Genomic DNA, 24,637 nt, shown 5'->3' with positions numbered 1-24,637 from the left:
TTTTAAAAGATAACCATTCTCAGGATTTTTAATGTTGAGAAATATTCTATCATTTTACTGAAATAGTTATGAAAAAAGACAAGTACTGAACATATGTAGATAGCTTAAAAACTACACTGAAATCCAAAGAAATGTTAAGTTACAAAACTTGATCAATTTAAAATCAGTGAAAATAATTTAAAGAAAAGGGTGATTTTGTTTTTGCTAAAATGAAATAATCCAGATTGTATTTAAGGATAGAAAGATGCATTTGTGTGCTTAGAGCCTCTTTCTTTTTTCACTTGATTCTTTTGTTTTTGATAAGCTATTGCTTGACTCATTATTCTTACTTTGTTAAAAAATATTTAGTCATCAGTATATTAGATTGACCAGCCATTTAAAACTGTGTACCACAGGTAATACTCTGTAATGACCTATATGGAAATAATCCAAAGAAGAGTGAATATATGTGCATGCATGAATGATTTATTTTGCTGTACAGCAAAAGGTAACAGCATTATAAATGAACTATATTCAAATAAAACTCAAAAAAAAAAAAAAAAACTGTGCCAAAATGAAATACAGTGGGAAAAAATTAAATTCCATGTAATAAGTTTTCCAAGTGTTTTTATAACTTCCCGTACGTCTACTTATGACCCACTCCATGTCCATGAATGAAAAGATGGGTACCACCATCACGCTGGCCAGCAGCACAATCATGGTGTTCACTGTTAGACTGAGGTCTTTTTGAGCTGGGCTTTCCTAGGTTGCTATTTCTTGAGTGTTTACTTTTTGGAAACAAAGGCAAGTTCACGTATGGAAACTGAGTAACAACACTCAGGTACAAGGTAAAAAAATCAATGTCCAGAATTGCTTACAGTAACTTGTATGACAACACAAAACTAAAATTATCACAGAAAACCTATGCCTTGGAGAACACGTTCAATATTTGTAAAACATCTTCCTAGTATACTGTTTTGCCTGGGACAACCTGGCCTTGCTAATAGATTACTTATCAAAGCATCATGAATAACTTTGGGAACTTAGAAAGGTGGTGCTGCAGACTTACTCACATAGTGGGACTTGAGAAGGACTAGATATATAAAGACATCTGATAACTGAAAGTAAGAAGTTTTAAGAACAGCTCCTAATTTTTATTTTTCTGCCTTAGAAAACACAAACGAAAAAGTTTAAAATGTTATTACTTTTTAAGAACACTAGCATTTTTATTTAATACATCTGAAAACTAACCTTCAAAGGCTATTTTTGAGTTTGTTTCTGGTTTCTTTGTCTGATCAAGTCTGAGGCTGTTCCCTCATGTCATTTTAGTATCTCTTGTTGGCGGGGAGGTGCGGCGGGGAAAGTCAAATCCTTTCTTTTACACAGAAATGAGCAAAGAACAAAATTAAGGAAGAACACTGTATGTCCCCTTTTAAAAGTTAACCTAAAACCCAAAGATTATTTTGAGTTATATTAGATAGAGATCATCATCCAAGGGATAGACTTGTCCACAAGGGTGTTAATTATTCTTTATGAAGTACATTATTTCACCTGTGGCTTCATGAATCCCCCCCCCTCCCCACATAAAGATGTCCCACCTGTGCAATTACCCCACGCACATATACATCTTACCCACACCTTGCAGTAATTTAAATACCAGTCTCCTCCAATGTCCTGTTTCTTCCATAACAGAATATGCAGACTTGGTAGCCCTGGGATTTTGTTTTCTACCACTAGGTTGAAATAAATCTGGCAACTGGGACCCCAGAGATTTCACCATCTGATGCCTTAAGATCACCAGCCAACTTAATGGGTTCAGAGGATTATTGCAATCTTGGGTAAAACATTTTAGAACAAGTCATTATTACTTACAGAAATAGCTTTAAAACTTTCCCAATATATAACTCTATTTAAAATATTACGTAGTGACCTACATAATTTGTTTGTATGCTTATTTAAATGCCTTACAATTTATATTCAAGTAGTAAATCATTTGGATTGCTTTTTAGAAACATATATTCTTCATTCTACAAGGAGCCGCCCCCGACCCCAGTCTATTTTTCGACATTTTTGAGGCAAAGGCAGCTCCTTTTCCTCGACTATCCTTTCTCCTTAATAATACGATGGGTAGCAGGCACATGACTGTCCTGATAAAGATGTTACCCAGCCTCCCTTGCAGCCAAGCGTGGTCCATAATTAAGCTCCAGTTAATGTGGCACCTGACTCTAGTACTCTTGCCTGGAAAATCCCATGGATGGAAGAGCCTGGTAGGCTGCAGTCCATGGGGTCGCTAAGAGTCAGACACTACTGAGCGACTTCACTTTCACTTTCATGCATTGGAGAAGGAAATGGCAACCCACTCCAGTGTTCTTGCCTGGAGAATCCCAGGGACAGAGGAGCCGGGTGGGCTGCTGTCTATGGGGTCGCACAGAGTTGGACACGACTGAAGCGACTTAGCAGCAGCAGCAGCAATGGGAGATAAGCAAAAATGTCAGAGAGCAGCTTCTAGGAAAGTTACATGAGATTTGGGTGACATATGGCCTCTGCCTGTCTTTCATTACTTCACCCCTCCTGATGCCGAGAAGTAGATACCACTTTGACCGTGAACATGAGGTCATACCATACAGCAAACAGCCCAGAGAACTGTTTAAGGACTTCCAGGAGCCCAGTCACCCTACCAGCTCTGCAATGCTTTTGTCTACACTCACCTGAGAGATATCTCCTATTTCTTGGCCTCTTTTGTTAAGTTTTTATAATTTTGGATTTCACTGTAACAGGCACATAAACCCAAAGTTACAGAATGCAATTTGGCATGAATCAAATTGCTAAGTCGCCAACTTACAGCACTAATATGGCACAAAGATATGTAAAAATACAAGAGACATGAGATCTACCCATGAGTAATATAGAATCCCTAAGGCATGCACGTTACGTCTAGGTTGATCATTTCTATCACTAACAGGGAGAAGAATCATATTCTGAATCCACACAGGATGGAGTGAGGAAAGGTCATCAGCTTGCATAAATGCCTGAAGGTCAAATGTCAAGAGTTGTTTGAATAGCTTGGTGGGCTAAAATGAGGTAATCCAGACCCACAGACTCTTGGGAATAAGCTGAGTGGTTGAAAGAGAAGCCCAGACAGAAGGGACTTTGAGAAGGTCCATGTGCCAGGCCGACACCAGCCCAGCTCCCCTTCTCTGGGGCTGACGCAACCTGCCCTACTCCGCCCTAACCTCTGACCTTCTGTTCAGCCCCACACAGAGGAGAGCCCTGGGCAACTGCACTCTTGTTTCCTTACCAGCCTGGCTGCAAAAATAACCCCCAGCTGCTCCAAGAGTGCCAGAGGGCACGGGGCCGGGCCCGACCCCACACTTGGAGTTTGGAGAGGGAAGGGCAGCCCACTCAGGCAGGCATCAGATGCCTGAAGCTCCCTCTTCCTTCCCCGAGTGTGGCAGCTGCCACAAGAAAGGAAGGGACCCTGAGAATGCTCTGTCACATGTGCTCGGTAAGCACGCAGGAATGGCAGCCGAGGTGGCAGCCATTCCTGGGCGCCCGGGCTCCATTGACAGGCAGTGAAAAGGCCAGGGGCACGGAGCTAAAAAAGCCCATGGAAAGCCCCCACCCCTGGTGAGTCCAGGTGACACTGAACAGCTCCGGTCTCTCCCAGCGTCAACACCAGGAAGGGACAGCTGGTGTGACCTGGGCATGATAACAAGAAACCAGGCTGAAACCAAAGCAGCAGGAAGTGGAGCCCAGCTGTGTCAAGTAGGCGAGGAAGCCACGTGGTCCCTGGGGAGAATAGGGTGGGGCAGGAAGGACTAAGCCGGGGTCCAGATAAACTGGGAAAGATAGAGGTTTTTAAAGCTCTGTGCTATTTCAAGGTAAAGGGAGTTTATTTAGAGTGGTTGAGCCCAGCCTCTGCTTCATCACATTCTTAATGGGCCTCAGACATCGTCTCTGAAGGGATGACACACTTGGATGCTCTGGGGCCCCTTGTTAACGTGGCAGACTTCCTCCGTTTCATTCCCCTAGATTCTCGTGCTAAGGCAAAGACTTCTGATGCAGACAACCCTTTTCAGTTAGCCTGACAGTCCTCCACTCATTCATCTGTACACGGGCTCTATGAAAGTGACCAGAGGGTCTCTGCCCACTAGGCAGAATAGTATCCTAGAGCACCAGATGGAATTGCAAGACCTCCAGCAAAGGACTGGCAGACTGCCCAACCCGGGTGGCATGCGTCAGCTTGATAAGTCCTCCAAAGCACCATGCTATCATGGTACAGCTAGGACTCGGGTGGTGATGCTGATGATGCAAAATGCTGTTAAGCTTGACTCACCCAGTTTTTGGATGAATTGAGGATCTAGAGACTTGCCTTCTTTCTCTCTCCCCTCTCCATTCCTTTTAGTCAGCTCATAGCTTTTAAGCACCATACCACCTAAAAGCATTCTCTTAGGTTCTCTCCAACAAATATATTCAAGGAATCCTTTATTCAACGCTATTGAGTATTAGTTCCTATCCTATCATTGGACTTGTCTCTGCCTACTCCTTACCCCAAACTAACCTCTCAGATTTTCTGAAATTAAATCAGCAAGTATGTGTTGAATTCATATCAAAAGTGTCATGAGTATAATGGGATGAACATATGTAAGGAGCTCAAATTCTATATGGGGAAGGTACATAGACACACAGGGGCTTCCCAGATGGCTCAGTGGTAAAGAATCCTCCTGCCAATACAGGAGATGGAGGTTTGATCCCAGCGTTGGGAAGATCCCCTGGAGACAGACATGCAGAAAGAGAAGACAATGTGAAGAGACACAGGGAGAAAATGGCCATCTACCAGCCAGGAAGAGCAGTCTGGAACAGACCCTTATCTCTCAGTCATCAGATGGAAACAACCCTACTGACAACGTTGACTTTAGGCTTCTAGGCTTCCGAACTCTGAGACAAGTCTCTAGGTGGTTTTTTAAGCCACCTAATCTGAGGAACTTTTCTGAGGAAAAAAAAATGCAGCTTGGCACATGGGTAAAACCTGAGTAAGCACAGGACAATGAGGAAAGCCTTACATGTTAGTGAAACAGCACAAACAAAATAACCAATCAGAATGCCACAGTGTGAGAAAATCAGTTTACCTGAAGCAAAACGCTCATGGGGAGAGTGGTAAAACCTATCTTGTAAGGTAAAGGGTCTTTGTGTCAGCTCGTAAGAGGCTGTGGTCTCCATTAAGGCATTTGAAATGTGTTCTACAGGCAGAGGTAAACTTCGATGGCATTTCCTCAGGAGCCATGTGAAACAGAGATGGGCATGTGTTAGGAAGATGGTGAGCAAGATGGATTGGACAAAGGAGCCTGGAAGAAGTTTGCTCAGTTATGAGTGGTTCACAAACTCGACTGCAAATTAGAATCACCTGGTGTGATGGGCCGGCTGATGACTTCCAAGGATCGTCATTGCTTATCCGGAAAACCTGATATAGCCAAAGAGACTTTACCACCGTGCTTTAGGATCTTGAGATGAAGAGATGACCCTGGATTATGCAGATGGACCCTAAATGTAATCACCAGTATCCTTGTTGTAGAGGAAGCAGAGGGAAACTTGGCTTACAGCAGAGAAGGTGATGTGGTAACAGAAAGAGGGAGAGACAGGAACAGGGAGAAAGAAGGCCTCGTGATGGGCCAAGGCTCTCAGCAGATTGAATCATGCCCACCTGCGTTAGAGGACCACCTTCTTCATCAGTCTAGATTAGACTAATTTCTTCCAATGCTAATTTCTTCCAGAAACGTCTTCACAGACACCCCTTAGAAATAATGTTTTCCTAGCTCTCTGGGGATCGCTTAGACACATAAACTAGCCATCCTGGGGAGAAATCATCAGAGCGGCAGCAGGAGACTCCATATTACAGCATAAAAACCTAGTGTGTTGGGGGTGGGGAAGGCAAGCCCCCATGGGGAGAGTACGGAGTCACATGACACACAAAGGGTGAAGAGAAGGGCGACTAAGAAACGACGGCAGATTAGAGGCCGGCCCCGACCTCTGAGAAGTTTCCAGAGCGGGGAAGAGGTGGGGGTGGGTCATAAATCAGGTTACAGGAGGACGTGGGTGGAGAGGATGTGGAAGCAGCAGTAGGGGCTAGCTTTGGGAGCTCCAGCAATGAGATCAAGTAGAGGAAAGGAGCTCGAGCCTAGCCAACTAGACAGAGCTAACTTAGCAAGATGGACGTTGGCGTCAGACTGACCTGACCCACCCCTACCCCCACCACCTCCTAAAGTTTGCATTAAACCAATTGTTTAATTTTGCACAAACTCAGTTGCCTTGTTTGGAAAATAGCTGTAAACAATACCAACACAAATAACACCAACACCAAAGAGCTGTGAGGATCAAATGAAAGAGAAGAGTTAAGTTGCCTACGTTAACTGGCTGGTACATAGTAAGTGCCTAGAATTCAAGGCAGAAATGTACAAGAGTTTTGGAATCCCACTTTCCGATCAACAGGGTTGACAGGCAAAATACAGGTTTCACAGTTAAATTTTAACTTCAAAACAGAAATAGTATTAGATATGTGTGTCCTAAATATCGCATGGCCATACTTATACTAAAAAAATCTTATCTTTTTAAAATTAATTTTCCATTGCTGCTGTTAGCAAATTATCACAAACTAAGTGACACCAATTTATTATCTTACTGATATGGCTCTCACTGAGCTAAAATCAGGGTGTCAGGGGGGCTATGTTCCTGCTGAAGGCTTTAGGGGACAACTTATTCTTTTACCTGTTCCAGCTCCTGAGGCCACCCGCACACCCAGCCTTCTTCCACCATCTTGAAAGGCAGAGATGTTGCAGACTTTGACTCACCTTCCTTAATCATATCTCCCTGATGGCAGCTGGTGAAGGTTCTCTCCTTTGAAGGACACACTTGATTAGATTGAATCCAGCTGCAAAAGCCAGGAGACTCTCCCCATTTCCAGGACCATTAGCTTAATCACATCTGAAAGTGCTTTCATCATATAAGGTAACACAGTCACAGGTTCCAGGGACTGGGAGAGGAACATCTTTGGTGGGACATTATTCTGCCTACTCCACTGTTAATCTGGGGTTTCCCTGGTGGCTCAGCAGTCAAGAACCGCCCACTAGTACAGGAGAAGCAGGTTTGATCCCTGGGTTGGGAAGGTCCCCTAGAGTAGGAAATGGCAACCAGCCCCAGTATTCTTGGATGGAAAATTTCATGGACAGAGGAGCCTGGCAGGCTACAGTCCTTGGGGTCTCAAAGAGTCAGACACTACTGAGCATACACACTCACACTCACACACACACACACACTCACACTCAAACACTCATACCCCACTGTTAATCTAAAGTTCTAATTCAACTAGGTGACCTCTTGTTGCTTGCGAAATCTGGTGACTGTGAACCCACCTACCAAACATGCTTTGATTAATTGGCAGGAAAAATGCTAGTTTCCCCTGCCCCAGAACCCCAGCTACACATTGTGTTACTTCCTCTTTCCATTCTACAATTCCCCCATATGTATCTCCCTCCAGGCTGTATGACGCGAATGTGTTTGCGTTCAAAGTTTTATGAAAGAGATCTGTAGCTGAAGAGAAGAAAACTGTGCGGAAAGAAATTCTACTTTCTTTAAAAAAAAAAAAAAGAAATTCTACTTTCTTGACTTCCATTATAAAATAAAATTTAGGCTTATGTCATAAGAATTAGTAGGAAAAACAGAAACAATTTTAGGTATTTTGGGCAATAGAAGGAATTTAACACAAGGAACACAAGACCGTGACGCTGGGAGGGATTGGGGGCAGGAGGAGACAGGGACGACAGAGGATGAGATGGCTGGATGGCATCACCGACTCGATGGACGTGAGTTTGAGTGAACTCCAGGAGTTGGTGATGGACAGGGAGGCCTGGCGCGCTGCGATTCATGGGATCGCAAACAGTCGGACACGACTGAGCGACTGAACTGAACTGAACACAAGGAACTGGATGCACACAAAGCTCCTGGAAGGTCTGGAGGAGGGCAGGTCAGGGACAGCAACAGCTTTTAAGTTTGCTGGTAGCTTTAGAGACAGGAAGCTTCAGGGACTACAGGAAACGGCTGGCGATGATGTCATCTGCTTCCAGCACTCACTGAGGTGGATGATTCAAAGGGAGATGTCTGGGATCTAATACAAACTCTGATATCTGTTGAACCCCACACATCTGCTCACTTCTGACAGAGGAGCAACAGCATAACTTCTACCTCTCCTCCCTCTTCCAAGTCCCGTGCAATTGCCTCTGGTTGTCAGCATCAGACTAAAATCTCTTTTGGCAAGGGATGCTGGGAAATGTAGTTCCCAGACTTCCAACCTTAACACTTAGAAGGAATTGCATAACAGACAAGCTGGCCTATACAGCTAAAGAAACACTCCCAGAGAATCAAAGAGGGAAAACTTTTGCCAAAGGAAAAGGGAAAATAATCACCGGTGCTCAGGTTCCTGGTTATTGCAAAATAGCAAAATCCCAGTGTTTTGTATCTATCTGTAACTTTCATTTTAAAATGATACTTTGGAAATTTGCTGTGGGCTTACCCTGGCCCTATGATTTGGTCTTAGGATTCAGCCCTAGGATTTCACTGTCTACAAACTCTTGACCACCAGAATTTTGCTTTCTTGTCTAAGATGGCAATATGTGAAAAGAAGAGTCTTAGTAAATATGTTTGCTTCCAGGGCTAATTCGTGAACCATACGATATTACAATTTTATTATCTATTGCTGTGGCACAAAGTACCCTCTAAAACTTAGTGCTTTAGAACAAAAATTCTCCTTTTTTCAGAATTATCTGCTGGGCTCTTCTGCCCTGTGGTGTCAGTTGGGTCACTCATTCAGCTACATTCAGTTGGCTAGGCTGGAAGATCTAAGAGAGCTTCTTGGTGCCCCTCAAGGGGCCTAACTCAGGCTTCCCCATAACTCAGTCGCATATGGTCAGACTCTGACTGCCCAGAGGGAGGAAGTGGAAGCTTCTAGACTTCTAACAGCCTGGGCATGAAAGACCTAGAATGTTGCCTCCATTATATCCTATGGCTCAAGGAGAGGCACAGTGTTCTGATTCAAGTAGAGGAGAAATGGGCTCTGCGCTCTCAAAGGATAGAAAGCTTGTGCATACAGAGAGGGAAGGAATTAATCAGAGCCAATCCCCATGGATACCTAGGGAAGATTGAATGTGTACAATTAACTGCCTTTGAACAATACACAGGTTAGGGACAGTGACCTCTAACTGGGTTGCTGCTGCTGCTGCTAAGTCGCTTCAGTCGTGTCCGACTCTGTGCAACCCCACAGACGGCAGCCCACCAGGCTCCCCTATCCCTGGGACTCTCCAGGCAAGAACACTGGAGTGGGTTGCCGTTTCCTAGTACAAGATATATGTATAACTTTATCCTGACCCAGATCATGTAGTACTGCAGTATTTAGTGAAGGAAATCCTTATATAAGTGCACCCACACAGTTTAAACCCATGTTGTTCAAGGGTCAACTGTAAGTACACATTATGTGTATATTACACATTATAGAGTAGTATATATATAGTATACAGGCTTCCCAGGTGGCTCAGTGGTAAAGAATCCACCTGCCAATGCAGGAGACTCGGGTTTGATCCCTGGGTCAGGAAGATCCCCTGGAGATGGCAACCCACTCCAGTATTTTTGCCTGGGAAATACCACGGACAGAGGACCCAGGTGGGCTGTAGTCCATGGGATCAAAGAGTCTCACATGACTTAGCGACTAAACAACAAAAACATATATAGTATACACATATACTACTGCCAATCTATTTGTTAAATATTAATAAAGTTTAATGTATTTTTAAAATTTTAGTAAGTGTAACTTATGAACAGAAGATTGTGTATTATTTTTTTACACTCTGCTGTGAAGATCACGGATCTATCCTTCTGTCTTGGATTTTCTCATTAAGTCCCTACCCTTGCAAGCCCCTTCTACTACCCTTGAGGTGACACTGAGATTTTGTTCCCTCCTTTTATCCTCTTCTTCTTGCCTAGATATATCAAATATATCAGATAGAACTCAGCATTGTTCCACACTCCACAGCAGACAGCTAAGAATATACGAACTCAAGCATTGTGAAATCTTAAGGCTTATAGTTGGGTAAAGCAGATTTGCTCTTCTTTTATAAATGTTGTTACCCTTTTAGGCCCCCAATGTTTGTATAAATATATATGGGTACTCGGGCACCCTCATCCCTCTGAAAAAAAAAACCAAAACATTTGGGGATTAAGCGTTGATTAGAATTATGTTCTCTCAATACAGTATACCCTCAGCTTATAGGAGGCAGGTGGGTGTCTTATCATCTCTGTCTCCAGAGTTCTAGCACAGGGGCTAGCAAACAGTAGGTGCTTAATAGATGTTTGTTATACTAATGACTGACCCCTTACCTCTAGCCATCTTGTACATACTGCCTTTTTTCGTGTGTGAATGAAAATGTACACTTTGGTTTGTAAGTAGTTACTAAGAAACTCTGAAACACACAGATGCATTTCATAATACAAAAATCAAACTCTAATCATCACAGAAAATGTCAGATAGAAGGAAAAGAAGGAAAAAAAATTGTATATTGTAGTTGTGAGTGCTCTATCCTTTTAGTTTTGAGTACAAATTAATTTCTTTCTAATCTTTAGGGGGAAAAAATGTGTGGAAACAGAAGAGGAGACTTGAGGCAGAAGCAAGGGTGGAGGATTTTAAATGATCCCTTGTGATCTGCAGCTCCTATCTCAGCCAGGATCGTCTCCAAACAGGCCTCAGTGGAAGAGAAGATGGAGTTGGAGGCCAGCTTCCTTGTTAATCAAACACGAAGCTGCCGTGTGCGCAACCCTGATGTCCAGGCTGCTGAAGGCGCTGATAGCTGAGGCCGAAGCACGGGAGAGCCTGATAACGGGGCCTCTGGCGGCCATTCTCGTGCTCCTGGCTGCCAGAGGTCATGCCTGGCTCAGGGACCTAATTCACAGCCTGGAGGTGGAGGGAGCGGGGTGGGGCTTTCCCCTTCTCAGCTTGTCTATAATTTACCCTGGTTTTCTGTCTGGCTCCCCTCTGCTTTAGAAGGGAGACTGGAGGGCTTGCCTACACTACACAACAGAGTCCTAGGGAACTTTCTTAGTTGGTATTTCGAAATAAGCACTGGAGGCAGCCTGTCAGGCAAGTGCCGAGAAGCAAGAAATATGTGCAGAGGTGTGTGTGGGTGGGGGGTTGGAAGGGAACCTGGGCTCTGACTAGATGCCTTTTGTTCCTTTCATTCCAGGCTGCCGTTCCCATTGTTTTGACCAAGACATTTTTTCTCCCCCAAATGCAAAAGCTGGAGCTATAGGAACAACCCACCCCTGGCCCTTTATACAAACAAACCCTGGGCTTTGAGCTACAGCCGGAAGCAAGAGTCCTGCTCCCGCTGAAGGTGCTGACAGCTCACCTCAGGGCTCCCTTCCAGCAGGCAGACGGGAGCGAGGCTTCTGGGACTCCCGCCACTGGATACAGGGTAGTTACTCTTAGTGAGACCTGAAAAGAAAATCAGGATACTGCTAGGCAGGCTTCAGACCTGCTGATCAGTGGGTTACAGAGAAGACCTTTCTTTTAGGTGTTTCAAAGCCTGTGCTCCTTAAGCTGGGTCCTCCCCAGCCTCTGGGCCATCCCCCTGAGATGAAAAGGTTGGGCCAGAGGGTGTTCAAACCCCTCTGTTGCTCCCACTGCCTCTGATCCCATGACCTTTAGCTGTCAGGACTATGGAGACCAGCAAAGGCCTGGAAAAGCCAGAAGACTGGAAAATCCCCAGATAGTTCTTCACCTTGGAATATCAGTACTTGATTTGGAATGCGCATGCGACCTCATGAAGTCACACAATAAAGATCTGACATAGAAGGTTTCCCTGGTTTCTCTACTCTGCCCCTTTAAATCCTGAAGAAGTCTGTTCACCTTTCCAAAGAGATTTAAATACCTGCTTAAGCCTTCCTTAGCTGCTTCCCTGCCCCCATCCTGACTAGTCTTTCCAGTTTCTCTATCTAGTTAGCACTTCCTCAGACTGGGAGAGGGGGTGGTGTTTGGTTTAAAAGCCCTCACTACAGGAAAGGGCTGCAGTTCCTCTCTGCACCCTTCTTTAAAAAAAAAAAAAATGATTGCACACATATATTTAACAGTAGAGTTTTACACAGAATGCTAAAAGCACTTTCTTCATATTTTGCAGAAGGCCTTGAAACATATGGACTTTCTATTAATATTCATACCATAGCACAGACAAATCTAACTCCTAAATAGATCCATTGCAAGTCATTTAGAGTTTGAAGGCTTAATGGCAAAAATGAAGGGAGAGAAAAGAGTAAGTGTATTTTTATAAAACTGAAGGAAAAATATATTTACGAAATAGTAAATAAAATTAAACATGGTCTTATGCTCCCCGAAGGAGATGACGCCCAATTTGGAGCGGTGACTGCTATGTCCAAATAATCTCCATTTGGAATCTCTGTGGTTGCAGAGATGAACTGCAGTTTAAGTTGCATCTTAAGCAGTTCACAGGGAGAGAAAGAGTTATTAACCAGGTTTTGAAACAACCAACGTGATACATAAGAGATCACGCCATCTCTGACTTTGTTCCTCTTACAGTGCTACATGTATAGCCCCATTTTACAGATGGGTATACTGACTCTGAGATAACTAAGTTATTCAAAACTGTCAAGGCTCTTTAAAAGGTCAAATGAAGAGTAGAAACCAAGCCTTCTGATTCATAACACTCCCCCCACTCCACAGCACTGTTTAAAATATTGATCATCTTTCCAGAGGAAATGACTTGGGCTTCCGTGTTCACCTGTCCTTGGATTGAAAGAGCGGAAAAATGGAATAAGTGGGGAGAGGTCAGTTCAGAGTTAAAACTCTTCTTAAAGGGATATGACTCCTTTCTTGCTATGCTCAAAAAGCTGCTTCTGCTTCCAGGATTTTCCAGAAACCCATAATCACAAAACCTGTAGCTCTTTTTGTCATGTGTAACTACTTAAAACTGTGCAGGCAGAGTCCAACTCAAGGGTCACCTTTCTGTTATGTGAGATGATAAAGCCACAGCATTCACCGGGTATTACAGAGTGTAGGACACCCTCTACAGTAGTAGCACTTTAGTTGTCATGTTCCTTGCTTTGACAGCGTCCTTTAGTAGACAGAGAAGTGTGCTACTGACCAGCGGGACTTTTTCCTGTTTAATGTGAAAGGGCAAGAAACTTAATTGGAATATGAATTTGGAAAAGATATTGATATGTTCATTTTTTTTCTAACGCAATACTTATGAAAAGATATAATTTCAGTTCTGACTCTGCACAATTCACTGGTGGTTTTATAAGGCAAAGCTCATTTTGATTTGTTTTAAAATTCAGTTAAAAACATTGCTGATGAGTGTTACTGGGGGTTCACGTCAAGGATTTTATATTTTCACGGTTCTGTTTTGTTGAGGTCCTGAAAAGGTCTATGAATATTCAGAGTATGAGTTTGATCCAAGAAAAAAAGAAAGAAAGAAAAAAGAAAAAGATGAAAAACCAACACACACACAAAAAAACAAAAAGCCTCAAGAATGCAAACATTTTTTGAAAATCACTAAACAATAGGCTTCTGATGGCCATGATTTAAACAAGATGAACTGCAAAGCCTGTCAGTCCATTTTGGATTGAAAAATAGCAGATCCTTCTTTTTCTAAATTTCCTTAATCATCTCCTTTACAATGGTTTTCTATGCCCAAAGCGTACCATTTCATTCTCTAAAGACCTCTGTCCTGACTTGAACTTTGAACTGACTTGACAGAAGCAGTTTCTGGTTCTGTATTTTAGAGGGTTTGTTGGAGGAGGTTTTCAGGGAGGTCACGTTGAAAAGTCTGAAATGCCCAAGGATATGTGAGGAACTTTTTTCTGCAACACAGATGCACAGAACCCAAACAGCAGAACCAAGAGGGGGATGTGCAAGCAGGCAGCTCTGTGCCAGGGACGTCCCTACCTTTGGCTAACTCGCTCATTTTGATAGTACATTTATCTGGTGATGTTGCTTTGGCAGAAACAGTATGGTGGTTTTGAGTTCTTTCGGTGTTGCTGGTGGTTTTAAATGCCTTTTCCCCAGTGAAGTAGTTCACACACATTTCTTAGCCACAAAAGAGTTCAGCGAAATGCCTTAGAAAATGAACACTTCCTCTGGACTCTTGCCTTTCTTCATCACCACACACATACAAGTTTCCCTTGTGGGAAACTTCCCATTTCTTCTATTCTTCATCCCAATGGAGCTGGTTGTTTGGATTTTTATCACCAACTTAATTGCTTCATTTTGGCTAAAGATCATTTACTGTAATCACTGAAGATGTCTACTCATCAGAGTCCTATTAAACTTGCAGCTTTTGTTTAACTTTTGTATTTATTTTTAAATTGAATATTTATGGTACAATATTATGTTAGTTTCAGGTCTACTAAAAGTAACAACTTTTAAATCAGATTTCAAAGGCCTCAGTTTTCTCATCTGAAAAAATGAAGATGGCAACAGGACCTCACTCAAGGGGACTGAGAAAATTATACTGAGAAGATTCCAGCAGACCACTTCCTAGGTGTTCTATAAGTGTCTGATGCAATTATCCTAACTTCAGACAGGCCTCTTGTACTCTCTGGACTCGAGTCGGGCTGAGATGGGCATCTTCAGACATCCTTGAGAGGACGTGGGGAGAGATCTCAGTGACATAGTTTATGGTTAGCCATCCTTAGGGGGAAGCTTCCAGTCTCCCTCAACTTGCCTTAACTGCAGAAGTGTAAGTTTTCCCTTTCAGATCAAGGGATAAAAAGGCATCCCAGATCTCTACTTCTCTGCCAATCCCAAGCCTCACACTGAACTGATCTGTGAGGGGAAAACATAAGCCTCCTCCTCCACATTAATTTCAATAGTTGCATTTCAAGTAGCAGACAATAAGCAGGCTTTTCTCTTTCCTTTATAAGGTGGCCAATCTGGGGGAAGGAGAAAGACTCAGGATAAGACTGGCACCAAGCAACAGGGTAAGACCAACTGGTCTCTCTTCATGGAAGTACCTGTGCCATCACCATCTCACCAGGTGCAGTGAGTCGTAGGCTCCCTTCCTGCCCCTTGTCACTGCGGGAAGGAAAGTGACAGTGGCAGCTCCGGGGATGCTGCACGTGTTTGCAACTTGGGGAGGAATTTCTCATCCCTCCCTTGTTCTTGTCTGCATGCCTACTCCTGCTAGGGCACCTCTGACACAGTCCACCTGCAACTTCTTCCAAGATCCTCTTCCATGTTGTCCCAGGAGCTGTTTGGTTTTATCTCTTAGGATCTGAAGATGTTCTAGCCAAAGGGTTTTTTTGGTCATATTCATGTTCTCACGTTTTTGTCAAGTAGGGAATATAAGGAGGTTAACTTCTCTCACTCTTTCTGTCTCAGAAACTCAGCCAGCGCCACATCAACACAGAATTAGGAGTCCTGAGCTCAGAACTCATGCTTTTCTCCAAGATTATCCAACCTGTAAGAAATACCAGAACTTTCCTCAGATCCCTATCAGCTGGACATTAATCAGTATCTCACCTGAAAGAGGTGGTTTCTACATTAGATTTCACAGACTAATAGATGAACTAAACATATCTCCCCTGCCTTGGACAAAATATATTAATTCTTACCCTGAGTCACAAAGGTTAATGCTTAAGAGGCAGCCTGCTTGCATGTGCACTTCACCACCTGTTGGCTACATGACCTGGAGCTCAGGTCTTTACTTCCCAGCACTTCAGTTTCCTCATCTGTAAAACAGAGACAGGAATCATATAACTGGCAGGGTTCATGGCAGGCAGACTGCTCAGCAATAGTAAAGACTCTGATGATACAGGCTATCAGTGACCCTGGCATGGAGAAGAAGGAGCTTCCAAATTCCAATTCAGCTCAATATTTAGGTTGGTATAAATAAGCCCAGCTTCCCGGGTGGCTCAGTGGTAAAGAAGCCACCTGCTAATGCAGGAGACACAAGAGACACTTTGATCCCTGGGTCAGGAATATCCCCTGGAGTAGGAAATGACAACCCACTCCAATATCCTTGCCTGGGAAATCCCATGGACAGGGGAGCCAGGTGGGCCACAGTCCTTGGAGTTTCAAAGAGTCAAACACGGATGAGTGAGCATGCATGCACAAATAAGCACAACACATTCTTCACTGCACATCTTTGTCCAAGTTTCTCACATCCCTGGTTCTTTTCCCACTGACTTGATACTGGTTTTCTGCCTCTTTCCCTGTCCCCTCCCAGCTCCATCTCCCCAGGTACTTCTGCCCAAAGAGATCTCTCCTGTTTCCTTGCTTGTGGGCTTCCCTTGTGGCTCAGCTGGTAAACAATCTGCCTGCAATGCAGGAGACCTGGGTTCCATCGCTGGGTTGGGAAGATCCCCTGGAGAAGGGAAAGGCTACCCACTCCAGTATTCTGGCCTGGAGAATTCTGGCCTTGGGTGGCAGAGAGTTGGTCAGGACTGAGTGACTTTCACTTCACTTTCACCCCTCCTTCTTTTCATTTTCTACCGATTCAATGGACATGAATTTGAGCAGACTCCAGGAGATAATGGAGGACAGAGGAACCTGGGGTGCTGCAGTCCAAGGAGTAACAAAGAGTCGGACAGGATTTACAGGCTGAACAACCACCACCTTTACATTCAAAGCAGAACTGTAAAAGGATTCCTTTTAAGCCACCCATGAAGGCAGGCCCACTGCTGGGCGCATGCAGTTGGGAAAAGTGGAATGCCTGGGCTATGGAGACCTTTCTCAGAAACTTGCGACCTAAGCGCAAACCACTTTGTAATCTCCTCGGGGTGCTGCGGGGCTGCGCAGAGATTTGCAAATCCTGGGCACAGGACAGTGAAGTCCGGGAAGGGAGCGTGCGCTGCGTGCCGAGGCGACTATTCCAATAATAGCTGCAGCCTGGGAGGATGGTGCGGTGACTCATGCCCCTGGCGCACTTCCCCAGGCAGCGGTGTGGGCGGGGACGCGCACCAGGACAAGGGGGATTTACCTGGGGAGGCCGCCTGCAGACACTGACTCGGGAGGGAGCCGAGGGCACTAGGGCAGCGACGCTGACTCACACGGGAAAGCCAGAGGGCAATGACCAAATTTGAAAGAGCAAATCGCCGCTGTCTGGGAAGCTCTTAGAGAAACAGGAAGTGATCAGCTGGTACCAAGCTCAGGAAGGGAAAATCACCTGTCGTCCTGCCTTTGTGCTTGCTGAAATTTATCAAGATGAGAGTCTGCTGAACGCAGCACTGTCTTCTGAGAAGTGAGACGCATCATTCCCACTCCTATGCTCCCCCTCCTCCTACCCCCTCCACCCCACCCCCACCCTGTCATTTTCAAAGCCTGCTGAGGGAGAATCCTGGTTCAAGCTCATTCCCACCCTCACGTGGAATTATTACTAATATAGCTAACATCTAGTCACAGATATCTGTTATCACAGATGACTAGATAACATCCAGTCATCTAGCAAACTCTGGGAGTTGGCAATGGACGGGGAAGCCTGGTGTGCTGCAGTCCATGGGGTTGCAAAGAGTTGGACACTACTGAGTGAGGGAACTGAACTGAACATCTAGTCACAGCCTTCGTGTTCAGTTTTTCAGGCTGTGATTAACTGAAGTGGTGGCCAGCTGAGATCAGCTGAGATCCCACCAAGATAACAGCCAGGACACCAGCCTAAGCCAGTCCAGAGGAAAGGAAATCTTTTCTGATATGTCTACCCAAAGGAGAACAGCATTTTTTTCTAAATAGCACACCATTCTGCATGCTAGCAGTGCTCCTGTTTACTGAGAACTTACTCTATGCCTGTCTGTGTGAAGAATTTCATGCACATCGGAACATTTAATTCTTATAGCAATCCTAAGAAGCTAATTCTTGAAAGTGAAGTCGCTCACTCGTGTCCGACTTTTTGTGACCCCACGGACTGTAGCCTGCCAGGATCCTCCGTCCATGGGATTTTCCAGGCAAGGATACTGGAGTGGGTTGTCATTTTCTTCTCCAGGGGATCTTCCTGACCCAGGGATTGAACCCGGGTCTCCCGCGCTGCAGGCGGACGCTTTACCGTCTGAGCCACTTTCAGTACCCTTTTTGAAGGATGAGGGAATGGAAGCACAGAGAGGTAGAGTGACCTGCCTCACACCACACAGCTGTTTCTGTCAGGTTTGGACTTTGACACAGGCCATGCTCCCTCCTGATATGATTTAGTCCTAGTCGATGAGGAGGAGGAGGGTGGTGATTTAAGTCTTTGGATGCCTTTTTTGTAGCCTGTGTTCTCAGGGGTGTTTCAGTCAGCCTACTGAACCTCTAGGGAGAACTGGGAAGGTGGAGGATTGGGGAATTCTGAGAGAGATGGGCTCCATCCTTCCAGGGCCAGGCTGCCCCAGGGCCTCCCTATAGGCAGGATGGGGCTGAAGTGCCCCCTGGCTGAGTAGCGGGTCTGGGAGGGAGGTCCCAGGCAGCACAGGGCAGCGGGCCCTCTTGAACAGCATAGACTTGCCACTGCCCTGTTCCCTTGATGCCCTGAACGGGGTGGATCTTCCCGTTATGTAGGGGATTCACATGGCACTCTCCAGAGATGACAGGACAACGTGCCGCTTAAACAGAGCTAAACAACCTTCAGTTCAGAAGCTCGCAAACATCAGCGCCTTTACAACTACACTCCCAGCCTAAGAATTGGCATGTTAACAAGCTTCCCAGGTGATTCTGATATACGTAGTCATTAAGACTATTCTTCATGAAACACGGCTTTGGGCCTTTTATATTATGGGATGTAGGCCATCTTCCCAGTTAAATGAAAAGAGGAAAACTAATACTGAAAGTCCCCTTGTCAAACAAAAGCCAACAACCCTGGGTGTCTCTGCTGGCCACCATAACTGTTCAGGATACTTTTATTTTTGAAAAGGACCTGGAAACACTTTGCTCACAACCACAGGTAAAGGATCTTGGTGGGGGAGGGGGGGCTGGTGGAGAGCAACCTGTAACACCATGAATTGCCCTGCAGAAAATCTTAGGAAAAGAATATATAAGTAGGCGTCGCCTGGAGCCATATTTTTTGAGCGTGTTTTCCAATGGCTCTGCAAAACTAAAGATGTTCAGGTGTAAAAAAACAAAAGATTTGGAAAATGAGGGCAGATGAGGATCTGTGTTTCAGAGGGTGGCTTACACCTCCAGACTCAGGTGTAGATGGTTCCTGAGACCAGAGGGTGAGGGGCCTCCTCTAATTTCCCACCAGGCCACCCTCCTGCTTACAGGAGTAGCAGGCTTGACCTGGGTCATGATAGGAAAAGCAACATGAAGGCATGGGGCCCAGAAATTTCTCTCCAGGCTCTGTGACACTTTTCCTTACGTGGTTTCCCTTGGTCTCCAGTGGGATCTATAAGACTACCCACATGAAAGTGCCTGAGAGGGAACATCTTCCTCCCTTTGACATCTGCCATCTGGGTAGGGATTTAGATATCTTGACAGCTGGCTGAGAGGATTAAGGCAGGTAAGGAGGCATGGAAGAAAAGCTATGACCAACCTAGACAGCATATTTCAAAACAGAGACATTACTTTGCCAACAAAGGTCCATCTAGTCAAAGCTATGGTTTTTCCAGTAGTCATGAATGGATGTGAGAGTTGGACCATAATGTGATGTAGAAGACTCTTGAGAGTCCCTTGGACTGCAAGGAGATTCAACCAGTCCATCCTAAAGGAAATCAGTCCTGAACATTCAGTGAAAGGACTGATGCTAAAGCTGAAACTCCAATATTTTGGCCACCTGATGTGAAGAATTGACTCATTGGAAAAGACCCTGATGCTGGGAAAGATTGAAGGCAGGAGGAGAAGGGGACAACAGAGGATGAAATGGTTGGATGGCATCACTGACTCGATGCACATGAATTTGAGCAAGCTCCGGGAGTTGATGATGGACTGGGAAGCCGGGCGTACTGCAGTCCACGGGGTCGCAAAGAGTCAGATGCGACTGAGCAACTGAACTGAACTGAAAGGAGGTATCAGATGGCTAGTGGGATGGGAGACAACTAATGAGATCAGTCAAGACACCTAATAAGGGGAGTGGAGTCTCCCATGTTAAAGACCAATTCTGCTAACTCCCTTCTTCCTTATGATTAGAGATGGAATTGTCCCTTATTCCCTCCCTGGCTTGCCCCATCCCTTAGAGTCAATACACTAGAAGTCTAAACAGCTGACCACATCATATATTTTGCCTTCTTCCTTTCACAAAGGAATAAGGCAGGTGGTGTGTGTGTGTGTTGGGAGCTATGTCGGGCTCTAGAGCTACAAATTTTATCCCCTTTATGTGCCCCCTCGGGCCTTTTCGTGGGGACGTCAGTTCGGACAATCCTAGGGACTGCACAGACAGGCAGCTGGGAACCTGTCTCCTGGGGGCAGACCACTCTTTGATGGAGCCAAAGCTGCAGTCAATCCCTCTCGAAAGGAGCAGATTCCCTGTAAGATGCAAAGGCCAGACCTTGGCTACCACACTTCCCTGTGTTTGGTTCATGAGGTTTGAAGGCCCTTAATGGGATGAAATAAGGAGAGGCAGGTTCTGAGTACTTTCCTTAGGAGCAAACCTTTGGGATCACAAAGCATCAGTGAAGTTGGGCAAAGAACAGCCTCTTGGGGCTCACCTCTGTTTCCACAAACGTAAAACAAATCAGTTGATCACAGAAGGTCCTTTCGGCTCTAAAGTTGTGTCATTCCTTAACATGTAACACCGTTTATCTGACACACATTTAGATGTGTGCCTATCTAGAGAGACACCATATAGGTGTTTAACTTAAGTGAATTCAATTATATCAGTTCTGTTTTTTTACATACTTAAAAGCAAAAGTGCAGTAGGATTACATTTTGCACACATATGTGTGGGGCAGGGGTATCCTATGACTGTGCACCCACCCTCATGGCCCCCTGCTTCCCCTCACTGTCTACACTGCCTGCTGTGGCCCGGTACTAGGAAAAAATGTAGCATGTGTAACACGTTCAGAAAAGCTGTTGGTGATTTACAGGAGTCTGATTCCCCTCCGGGGAATATCTGCTTTGTCAAATGCAGGAGGAAAGGGACAGTGGTGGAAGCTGGGCCCTCAGACCATTCCCCTGTCATTCACCTCTGGCCTCTTCCAAGGCGTGTTGAGCAAAATTTCTGGTCAAATCAGATTGTGTGGGTTGAGAAAAAGGAGGTTGATAAGTGAGGGAAAGAGCTCAATGATTTTTAAATGGCATCATTCCAATCTGACCAAATACACCAAGGAACCTTCCCTTCCAAGAGCAGTGACTGATGAAAATTCCCCGTTCTTCCTCTGCTTCCCCCTACACCACACATACGAGGTATTGCTCTTCTCCATTTGTCAAGACATAGGTGGATGGCCAATTTCCCATATAAATGACATCTTTCCCCCTTTTAGCTAGCATTTCTCTTGAGGGAGCAGAAAGATACAGGCATCAGTGTTGCTTGTCTCCATGACTCCTCCGAGTTCCCATAATTGGCATGTTTCCTGTCTAGCAGAGAACACACGCACCTACCCAGCAGAACCCAGATGACATGTTGTGAGCCCCACTGTGTGCCAGCTGCCCCCACCTGGAGAGCTCTGGCCTGAGTTCCTCTCTGTTCCTAGACTATCTTTGATATGGTGACCCATTTTACCTCTTTTTGTCCATAAGTGGCTGTTCCTCAGAGAAGGCTGAATCACTTTGTATCCATAACAATGCAAGCTATTCCCAAACATCAGATGCCTTCCTATGTTTTAGAGTTTTGAACAGGCTTCCAAGGGAACTTCGCAAAGCAGTTACCCGTGGGTGAACACCTGGTAAGGAGGTGGTACAATTTGAAATAGAACGTCACAACCCACCTCAAATTCACTAGAGATAAAGATTTGAAGCAGAAAGACCATTCTCCTCTAAGCAGTCCAGCATATTTCCTTCCAACCAAGCAGTAAGCCCAGTGTAACAGCAGAATCCCAGCACTGTCCTGAGTTAGCACAAAGCCGCCATGTTGCCATGGCTCCATTCGAGCCCTGCCGCTAGTCAGCCTCCTGTTACCATATCTAAGAAATCAGATAGAGGCTGGTTGCCTCCTAAAAGATGGAATTTGCCTTGTTCTCTGTACCACACGCAAGCAAGCAGTCATTTATAATTGCCTGGAAACCAGCAGCACAAACGCTGATAAGTAAATGTTCAACTGAAGCCAAATTCCTCTTCTTATTCATGAAAGGAACTTGGATGCCCACCCTCAAGTGTCAATCATCTTGAATCACGCTGGTGCGGATTTGAACTAATGTTTTTTTTTCCCAAAGTAGCATCTCCCATTAAGCCAAATGATGCCTTCAGGCATATTATTCCTTTAAAATGTTATACTGTATTTGAATAGAAAAGAACTTTAAATGTGAAAAAAAAATAAGTCTGTTTGGGTGGTTGGTTACATCGCCAGGGTTAAGTGTCTGCACTGCAAGTTACTATTTTGAATCAAGAGTTTTCATATAATTGGACCCTAAAGGAAAGCATAGAAAAATTTGAACCAGAAATTTACTTACTGTAATGGATTATAACCAAAGAATAAATAAATCACATTCAGGAACAGGAAAGAAAGGAAAGTGACATTTTTAAAAAGCTGTCAACTTTTCAGAGCAAAATCCCATCCCCACAGTTCTGCTCCCCCACCCCCTCAACTCCCCTTCCCACCTCAACCAGGAGCTCAATGACCTTATGCACTTTTCCATCATTTCTCTTTTTTCAAACTTGCCTAATGGAAAAGATCTGAAACTCATTTTCATTGTGGTACAAATAACTGATAACTTAAGTGTTACATGTTTTCAGATTATTCATTTCTTTTAACATACTTGCTAATGCTTTAGGCTAAAGGCAGGACCTCTAATGGGAATTTGAGCAGCCGGACCACAGGGGAAGGATTTTTGTCTGTGAAGCTGGTGATATTGGGGGAATGCCTTTCCAGCCCAAGGGAGATCTTGATAGATATACCAATGAACATGGGCTAAAACAAAATATTAGATAAGCATATTTTTTAAAAAAATAATTGTGTGCCAGGAATTTAAGTAGCCTCAGCACAAAAGATTTGGGCATTTGGTAGAAATAGCAAGATAGGAACATTGAGAAGATAAACACACAAGCAGTTCCGTTCGGTCTCTCAGCAGTGTCCGACTCTTTGTGATACCATGGACAGAAGAACACCAGGCTTCCCTGTCCATCACCTACTCCTGGAGTTTACTCAAACTCATTTCCATTGACTCGGTGATGCCATCCAATCATCTCATCCTCTGTCGTCCCCTTCTTCTCCCACCTTCAGTCTTTCCCAGCATCAGGGTCTTTCCAACGAGTCAGCTCTTCATATCACCTGGCAAACGTACTGGAGTTTCAGTCTCAGCACAGGTCCTTCCAAAGAACACCCAGGACTGATCTCCTTTGGGATGGACTGGTTGGATCTCCTTGCAGTCCAAGGGACTCTCAAGAGTCTTCTCCAACACCACAGTTCAAAAGCATCAATTCTTCGGCTCTCAGCTTTCTTTATAGTCTAATTCTCACATCCATACATGACTACTGGAAAAACCATAGCTTTGACTAGATGGACCTTTGTTGGCAAAGTATTGTCTCTGCTTTTTAATATGCTGTCTAGGTTGGTCATAACTTTTCTTCCAAGGAGCAAGCATCTTTTAATTTTATGGCCGTAGTCACCATCTGCAGTAATTTTGGAGCCCCCGGAAATAAAGTCTGTCACTGTTTCCACTGTTTTCCCATCTATTTGCCATGAAGTGATGGGACTGGATGCCATAATCTTAGTTTTCTGAATGTTGAGCTTTAAGCCAACTGTTTTACTCTCCTCTTTCACTTTCATCAAGAAGCTCTTTAGTTCTTCTTTGCTTTCTGCCATAAGGGTGGTGTCATCTGCATATCTGAGGTTATTGATATTTCTCCCAGCAATCTTGATTCCAGCTTGTGCTTCATCCAGCCCAGCATTTCTCATGATGTACTCTGCATATAAGTTAAATAACCTGGGTGACAATATACAGCCTTGATGTACTCCCTTCCTGATTTGGAACCAGTCTGTTGTTCCATGTAAAGTTCTAACTGTTGCTTCTTGATCTGCATACGGATTTCTCAGGAGGCAGGGTTTGGTATTCCCATCTTTTGAAGAATTTTCCATGGTTTTCTATCATCCACACAGTCAAAGGCTTTGGTATAGTCAGTAAAGCAGAAGTAGAATTTTTTATGGAACTCTCTTGCTTTTTCGATAATCCAACGGATGTTTACAATTTGATCTCTGGTTCCTCTACCTTTTCTAAAACCAGTTTGAACATCTGGAATTTCATGGTTCACATACTGTTGAAGCCTGGCTTGGAGAATTTTGAGCATTACTTTGCTAGCTTGTAAGATGAGTGCAATTGTGCGGTAGTTTGAGCATTCTTTGGCATTGCTTTTCTTGGGATTGGAATGAAAACTGACCTTTTCCAGTCCTGTGGCCACTGCTGAGTTTTCCAAATTTGCTGGCATATTGAGTGAAGCACTTTCACAGCATCATCTTTCAGGATTTGAAATAGCTCAACTGGAATTCCGTCACCTCCACTAGCTTTGTTCGTAGTGATGCTTCCTAAGGCCCACTTGATTTCTCATTCCAAGATGTCT

The 24,637-nt window shown here is 44.5% G+C and overlaps 1 long non-coding RNA gene across 2 annotated transcripts in view; it reads right to left on the bottom strand.

Annotated features, from left to right (window-relative positions):
- The window catches only part of LOC139177992 (uncharacterized), a 32,607-nt gene extending 15,332 nt beyond the window's left edge, over window positions 1-17,275 (bottom strand). The window contains exons 1-3 of one of the 2 annotated variants that reach the window (XR_011562411.1): window positions 17,010-17,275; window positions 15,643-15,759; window positions 11,424-11,509 (exon numbers count right to left, since the gene is read on the bottom strand). This is a non-coding gene — a long non-coding RNA (uncharacterized lncRNA). The remainder of the gene's footprint in view (window positions 1-11,423; window positions 11,510-15,642; window positions 15,760-17,009) is intronic. The other variant, XR_011562412.1, reaches the window with a different exon arrangement.
- Between the last annotated feature and the right edge of the window lie 7,362 nt (window positions 17,276-24,637).

This window comes from Bos indicus, chromosome 20, assembly GCF_029378745.1.
Source record: "Bos indicus isolate NIAB-ARS_2022 breed Sahiwal x Tharparkar chromosome 20, NIAB-ARS_B.indTharparkar_mat_pri_1.0, whole genome shotgun sequence".
Lineage (NCBI taxonomy): Eukaryota > Metazoa > Chordata > Mammalia > Artiodactyla > Bovidae > Bos > Bos indicus.
This window is presented reverse-complemented; position numbering and strand designations above follow the sequence as displayed.